The following is an 8,312-nucleotide window of genomic DNA, read 5'->3' on the forward strand; positions in this document are numbered from 1 at the left end:
AATCTTTTCCCTGAGCGTTTACTCATACCTCGCTTACTAATTATTTTGTTCGACTATTAGAAACAAACACATTAAAGAAACACGGAAAATGCCAGGAACGTTCCACGAGGAAGGCAGAGACGGGAAGGCACCCTCTTCAGGTTTACTCGGGAGCCTTTTCCCTGAGCGTTTACTCATACCTCGCTTGCTAATTATTTTATTCGACTATTAGAAACAAACACATTAAAGAAACGCGGAAAACGCCAGGAACGTTCCACGAGGAGGGCGGAGACGGGAAGGCACCCTCTTCAGGTTTACTCGGGAGCACGTTCAAGTGTAGTCTTCAGCTGCAGCGAGCGCGCGAGCCTCTGGCCCGGCCCGGACCACGCGCGGCTTCCACGCAGCTGCTGCACCGAGCAGGGCAAGACATCCCGCAGAATCGGTGCTGGCGTCCGTCCCCCTAAAAGCCCGCGGCTCCTAACCGGGGCTGTAGAGAAGAATCACTGGGGGACAGTCAGAAGTGCTTGCAGGTGTCCGAACCCCTACCCCACACCAATAAAATAAAACCGGAGTGAGGGCCATGGCAGGCGCTCAGGGCCCCGAGAAATCCTGCCGGGGCCGGGGCCGAGAAGCTGGGCTGTCACGCTCCGTGTGCCAGGGCGGGGCCGTCATCTAAAGCTGCCGAGGGTTCGACCACCCTCGCTGTCCCTTCCCGCTACCTTCGCCCTGTCTCGTCTTCCTCGGCTCCCCTCACTGCACCGCGAGGCACCCCATCATGTTTGAAAGGCTGCTTAACACCCGCTGCAGGTCCCAGTTCCTGCGTGTGCGGTACCCCGAAACACAGGGCCACCTGCTCCCGGCGCCGTGTCTGCTGTCCACCCTGAGCCGCGGGCCCTGCTTCATAAGGCGCCGCAGGCGCCATCACGCTGTGCACTCACGTCTCCTCTGGGCCTGGCCCCCCGTGTCTGGCGAGCCTCTGCGCACCCTTCCAAGGCCAGGTTCAGTGGCATCTCGTTCATAAAACCCGCTCGCCTTCCGCAGGCAGAGGCCCGCGCCGGCCGCTCCCAGAGCACAGGCACGCGGCTCTCCTGCCTGACCTGTGACCCCTGGCGCTGCCACTAGAGTGACCACCGGGGAGGGCCTCGCCTGTGCACGTGCGTGTCCCCGCTCGGCACAACCCTGCAGGGGCCCGGCACGAAGCGCGTCATCAACGTTAGTGAACCAAAGGACGTGCATTTAACTGACCGACTGAACTTTCAGCCCACTCTCCTTTATGGGGTTGTCTGTTTTTAAAGAGCAGCACGAACTCGAGCACTGAACACGCAGAGCTCCGGAGAACTTCGCGGCATCGGTAGCAGCGCGGTTTCCGAACCTTCCTGACCTCCCAATAGAAACACAACAGGCGCGTACTGGAAGGATCGGCGGGCCGAGCTGGCGGGCAGGTGGGCACTGTGCCTCCGCCGGCGGAGGGCGGGAGCCTGCGGACCCGGGGACTCTCACCCCAGGCCCCGCTGGGACACGCCCCACGCCGTGGAGAGCCGGCTGGCAGGAAGGAGGGAAACCTCGGTGACACAGGGACAACAGAGGCGAAGGAAAGAGAAGGTCCCGAGAAAAGCGCGCGAAGGGCGCGGCGTCAGAAAACACGGGTTACGTTTTGTGACACGTGCACATACACACGCTCACACGCTCACGCCCTCACACTCACGCTCACACACAGGACACTAAGCCGATACCTAAAAACCCAGACACTAATTTCACATAAAGATAAGCAAAAAAAACCCAAAAACAACCAAACCAGGATCAAATCTCTTACAAATTTACTATAAAGCTAACAGGCGGCAGCGCGACGTCCCGACGGGAGGTGAACGCCTGAGGCCACGAGCGTCCCCGAGGGCTACGCCTGCGAAACGAACGCAAAGGCATAAGAAAGAACCAGAAAACCTCAGCGACCGATCAACGGAATCCAAGGGCTAATCAGAAACGTTAAAACGTCAGCTTAGATAGGAACGCGAGACCAAATGAACATACGTGGACAAACAAGATACGGCACACGGAGAGGAGTCGCTTAAAACCTAAACCAAACTAAGGGAACGAACATACGTGGACAAACAAGATACGGCACACAGAGAGGAGGAGTCGCTTAAAACCTAAACCAAACTAAGGGAAAACGCAGCAAAAACCGTCATTAAAAAAAAAAAGCTCTCCCCATATTTACTAGTGACTACACACTCAGAGGACACACGGTACTGCAGGTATCTGAGGATTATCGGAGAGTGGCAGTTCAGAGGGACGGACACGAAGATAAATTAAAAGAAAAAGACTAGATTTGAAGGAAAGATTCTCTGGCATCTCGGCAGAAAGAGCCCATGACTTATAAGGAAAAGAAACTGAGATTATCGCACTTGGACGGCCACATGCTGTGCCAAAGACAACACGGGGGAAACAGCGAGCCAAGGATTTCATGTCCAGTAAAACTGAGCTCCACGTGTAAACAGGCACAGACCCACGAGCCGGGACACGGGGACGTTTCCACGATCCCGGCCTGACGAATCTAACAGACGGCGATGCGCTGACAATCAAAGTGCCCAGACACGCAGGAGGAACGCTGGGAAGCGGCGAACGTTCACTTAGAGAAAAAAGATTAAGTGAGGATTCGAGGGCGAAATGACTCACGTAACAAACTCTATGATGCAGACGCAGTGAACCCGCTTTCTTAAATGGGGAGGGGAACGGGACTGGCACGTGTAAAAAAAACGTTTAATACTGTTTCCAGCAATCGAAACTGATAGTGACGGGATGAGCATTCATCTGAGGCCATCGTCTGCTCTGTGCTGGACGCGTGCCTTCCCGAGGGGCTTTCTAGAGAAATGCAGAACAGCCCATTTGTTCTCTCAAACGCCCTTGCCCTACGAATTTCTCGATGTGTCCAAAGATGGTCCACTTTTAAGTTTACATGAGAAAATGCCCCAGATTATGCTTTATTACGGTGGCGGGGGAAAGTGGTCGAAAGCGGCAGGGTGTGATCTCATGTTTGCGTGTGCGCACACGGTCGTACTTCTGAGCAGAAGGAGCATCGCAGGCTTTGCTTTTCACCGCACGTCACCTTTCTGAGACCACTGAGCAGCTGTGAGCAGCAGGAACTTACGTGTTCCTGCCTGTGCCCCGCAGGAACACTCGCCTCGCGGTCAGTTTTACGAGACACGAGCCATGCCCACGGCCGCGCACGTCATTACTCACGGCCGGCACCGAGCCGTCACGCCCACGAAGCGGCCACCGTTTACTAGCTGGCTTTTGACGGAGATCTGCCCACTCACGTTAAAGCGTTTCTTGATGCCTTATTTAAAATCAAAAGAAAGAAAAAGGAAAAAGCAGCTCTGGAGAGTGGATCCGGTTGCAGAGACGTGTGCACCGCCTCTTCTCCAGACCCTTCTCTGCGCCTGTTTCCTCTCCCACTTTTCCGTGCAAATCCCTGCGGCCAGCGAACAGTCCTGTTCCCTCACCGGCTGCAGATGACCTCTCCCCCTCAAGCTTCCAAGCGCCTCACAGGTCACGGCCGTGAGACCTGTCCTTGCCGTGTGCGCGGCGGACCCGGCATCGATTCGCTCCAACTTCCTTTCCCTCGACGAGGTCAGACGGCCACGGGCCCCACGAGTCCTACTACTCGCCCGTTAAGACTCACGCGGGACCCCTGGGGACCTGAAGGCCCTCGTCCAGATAAGAAGGATCTGAGTGACTCTGAGACACAGCGGCCAACAGATGCCGGGCGCTTTCTTCACTTTCCCCATCTCTCTTTAAAGCGAAAATCCTCCTCGGTTTCTTCTGGGAAGCAAACACAGGCACCATGTAGGTCTTTCTTAAAAGCGAGGGGCGTAAAGCGAACTGTCGGGAAGCGGGGGACACCTGTACTGAGAGACGCCAGTCGCGAGGGACCGCAGATTGTTGGGTTCCATTTATGTGACGTGGTCAGAGCAGGCGAACACTCAGAAAGGAGATTAGTGGTTGCTCGGGGCTGGGGCACCCAGGGATGGTGGCTAAAGGGGATCGAATGTCTCTTTAGGGTGACAAAATGTTGTAAAAGTGGGGTTGATGGCTGCATAACCGTGAAAACACAAAAACACCGAATGGTACATCTTCAAGGGCAACTTTATGATACAGGACTTATATTCCAATAAAGCTGTTCCAAGAAAACGGGCGGGAAGAACCCTATGTAGCTGGAGTTGCTCCAACTGGCGTGTGACAGAAACGAGGTGGCCGCTCCGCCCGGGGGAGCACGCGGGGAAGGCCCAGGGTCCCCCGAAGGGCGCACTGTGAATGCTGCGCGTTCTTCGCTTCATCTAACCCTCCGTGAACGGGTGTTAACGCCGGCACCGAGTACACTGAGTTGCAGAAAGCTCTAGAAATGGCCCGAGAGAGCAAGGACTCGAACTCATCTTTGGACCCAGCATGTAACGCTCCTTCCGTTTATGTGCCAGATTTCATTTTAAATCTAAAGAGCGTGCACGGGATGTAAGCAGAGATGCCCAGCTCCTTCCTGAGGATCGACTTCATTTCTCGAAGGACTAGAGAAACACACGCGTCTTCCGACAGAGAAGGCCCGACGCCGGATGGAGGGTGTGTGTCGCAGTGGCCGAGGGCTGAGACGCAGGACGCTGTGGATGCAACGCCCTCTCGAGCGGTACACGGGCCAGCGACAGCCGTCAGACCCGCGAACGCGGGCGCCGCGCGCTCCCGTGCGTGCACAGCGGGTCTGCGAGACTCTGCGTGCGAAGGATGGCGCGGCACCTTCTAGAACACCGACCGCATGTTGTAAGTGACGATCTGGACGTGCCAAGCAGGAGCAGCTCCGTTACGAAGTTAACCTTCCCTGTACCTGGCACTGTCGCTGTGCAGACAGGAGCGTTCTGAGCCGCGCATGTGCTGTGCGTCGTTTTGCTACTGGACGGGCTGCCGCACGGGCCGACGGGGGAATCGGGCTGCGCGGGGCTGTGAACTGAATACCAAGCTCAGGGGACAGAAAATTACGATTCCCTACCCTCGGGGAAATGGCGCAGCCGGAGGCGGGGCAGATGACCCGAGGTACGTGCACTCATCTGTCGCTGAGGACGGGGGGACGCAGCAGTCCACCAGGCCAGGAGTCCTGCCTCGTGTGATCTCTGACGTAGCTCCAGGGAGCGCGCCCCAAGTCACCGAGCCCTGAAGAACGACAGGGCTTCTGGAGCCCCTCGCACTGTCAGGTGAAGACCGCGCCCTCTGAGAAGGCAGACAGGGCTGACGCCACGTGGCAGCGTGTCACGCATTTCTCCTGACGGCAGCGGCAGGACGTCTTGCGTTTGCACCTACAGGATTTTAATCTTTTAAAAGATGTCACCGCCACCTGACAAGTAACTGACCAGCACCAGACGCCAAGGACGGGGGGGGCTGCCCTCGCCTGGCGGCCCGCGGCAGGCAGGTCCGTGGCAGGCCACCGCCCAGGAGCCCGGTCTCGGGTCGCCACCTGCGCTACCGCCATCAGCCAACACCCCCTGCTCGCCTCCGGAGTGACCTCCCCACTCCGGCCGACATCTCAGAAATGTGACGCAGAGGCAGGGCCCGCCACTTCGCATGGGGACATCTTGTGAAGTGCCAGTTGGCCCCATCCAGGTCGGGGTGGTCAGACGCTTCACAGGAGGGCCGTGTGGCGCCGCCCCGGAGCCGTGGCCGGACGCACGGCCAGCATGGCCCGCACGCCCCGCACGCCCCGCACGCCCCGCACGGCCCGCTGGCCCCCACTCTGCAGACAGAGCTTCACTGGAACCCAGCCATGCCGCGTGTGGCGACGCTGGCTGCTCCTGCAGCACGATGCAGAGCTGCGTCGTCCTGACAGATTTATGGCCCGCGAGGCCTAAAATATTATTTGTCATCTGGCTCTTCCCGGCGGACGTCGGCCGACACCGCTCTAGACGGCCGAACTGTTACTCTGGATCAACTCAGAAGCCCGGAGACGGCGCGTCTGAAAGGGCTCCGCCGTGGCCGCAGACCATCACGTCCCCTGAATCACGCTGGCGGGGACAGGGCTATTTTTGAAAAACCTTCAAAAAAAAATTCCTGGAGGGATGGCTGTTCGGACTTCCATTCTGTCACAGTCTCTCTCTGACGAGGCCCAGAGGCGACCCAGCTCCGCGTCCCCAGCACAACAGCTGACACAGAACCACAGAGTTACGAACGGCGGACTCGTCTTCTCTGCACGGATCTTCCGATGGCTCTGCCCTGGGCGGGCGCCCTGCTTGTAACAAAAGGGAACGGGGAGCACAGGGGAGACTCGCGCCCAGCCCCCAGCCGGGGGCTCTCGGACCCGCCCAGGCACGTGCCGGCCGTGACCCGTGACGAGCTGGGAGGACGCGGGGGACGCTCATTCGGAACATGAGCCTCTTTTAGCAAGGCTCCAGATCTTTACCTCCTTTGCCTAAGCCACGAGACTCGGGTCTGTGGAAAATCCACTCGATCCTCACGTCGAATTCCTAAGGAACTCAGGCAAAATAGCAGAAAGGAGAAACACGTGTCAGCTCATTTGTCTTATTTTGTTTATTTAAAAATGAAAAGGTACTAGGAGAAACAAATGTAATGTGACAACGCTCAAATTACACCTATGGTCTCAAAATGATCTAGCTTCTTTAGGAAATTAAAAAAGAACAATTCAAACCCAACATGAGCAGAAGGAAATGTTGGAATATGAGCAGAAATCAATCAAATAGAAAACAAAGAACATCAATGAAAATGAAAGCTGGTATTTTGAAAAGATCAATCGAAACCGTTAAACCTCTAGCCAGATAGACCAAGAAATAAAAGTTGACACACATTATCAACATCAGAAAGAAAAAAAGAGGCCTCAGTTACCAGAAGGGAAGGGGGAGGGGGAAAATAAACAAACATTAAAAAAATTTGTGTACATATGGTATGAAAGTAATAATAAATAAACTGGCATTTAAAAAAAAATAAAGAGACCCCATTACAGATCCTAGAACTATAAGAGAAGAGAATATTGTTAATGATTTTACGTTCATAAATCTGACTACTTAGATGAAAGGGACAGACGCTTTGAAAGACACAGACGACCAAAGCTAAGAGCCTTCCACAGAGAAGACTCCAGGGCCAGGTGGCTGCCCCGGTGAAACGCTACCAAACGTTTAAGAAGAGACGACGCCAATGACACACGACCTGTACCAGAGAACGCACAGAAACGGACTCTCCCCAACGGCTGGCTTGGAGGCGAGCAGCCTTCCCTGTGTCGACTCCGGACAAAAACAGCACAGGATCGGTACAACCACAGCAGACGTTTCTTATCTGACAAACTTATTCTCAAACTTATATAGAAAGGCAAAGGAACTAGAATAGCCAAAACGTTTTTTCTTTTAAAATGATAAACTCAGAGGAGTCACGTTAGTTCACACAAAAACCTGGACGCCAGAGCAGATCGATTCAGTCACCCCAAACTGGAGACGAGCCAATGTGTCAAAAATGGAGAAGGAATGATAAGCAAATGAACACAGTCACACAATGGAATGCTGCTCAGCAATACGAAGGCACTAACGACAGAACAGAACAAACCAAAACAAAACAAAACAATACTACTGATACAGGAACCTCAGGGGAAACCTCAAGGCCGAGTGTGGGAAAGCAGTCTCAGAGGGCTACACGTCGCATGAGCTCACCTACGTGACATTCTGGGAAAGGCTACACGCTCTGCACAGGGACAGAAAACACATCAGTGCAGCTAAGCGGGGGCGGTGAGGGCTCAGGGCCGACTGCGGTGGGCCCACGGGGACGTCTCAGGGTGGGGGACCGCTCTGTACTTTGACTGTGGTGGTGGCTGTGTGACTACACAGGTCTGTCAAACTCAGCACCGTGCACGGAGGATGACCTTCACTGTGTGGAAATCATACCGATGAGAACAGTACTGGTGTTCAGAAAATAAATGTCACGTGGTAAAATAATACCAGATTATTACATCACGACCAGCTAACGAAAAACAATCATGAGGTATGAAGTGATTTTAATCGGATTGAAATATGCTACCTTTTCAAACGAACGGAAGCCGTATTTCAGCTTTATGAATGAGCAGTTTAGTATCACTTAATGATTTACCATTTAGGGAAACAGAGGTGTCTACTACATCTTCCCACGAATCGCTTTTCGGTAACTGACCTGCCCGTGTCCTACTGTGTGCACAGGCACCCGTTCCCGAGAGGATCGGGGCTGGCTTCGGGGACAAGCTCTTCCCCTTCCTGTTCCCAGGGCCGTGCAGAGCGGGCGGGAAGGGTGAGCGACGGCAGGTAAAGACTCCCCAGCCTCTTCCG

General features: G+C 54.9%; 1 protein-coding gene across 1 annotated transcript in view; it reads right to left on the reverse strand.

The window, feature by feature from the left end:
- The window catches only part of TJP1 (tight junction protein 1), a 58,449-nt gene that overhangs the window by 49,258 nt on the left and 879 nt on the right, over positions 1 to 8,312 (reverse strand).

This window comes from Pteropus alecto, unplaced genomic scaffold (genome assembly GCF_000325575.1).
Source record: "Pteropus alecto unplaced genomic scaffold, ASM32557v1 scaffold102, whole genome shotgun sequence".
Taxonomy (NCBI): domain Eukaryota; kingdom Metazoa; phylum Chordata; class Mammalia; order Chiroptera; family Pteropodidae; genus Pteropus; species Pteropus alecto.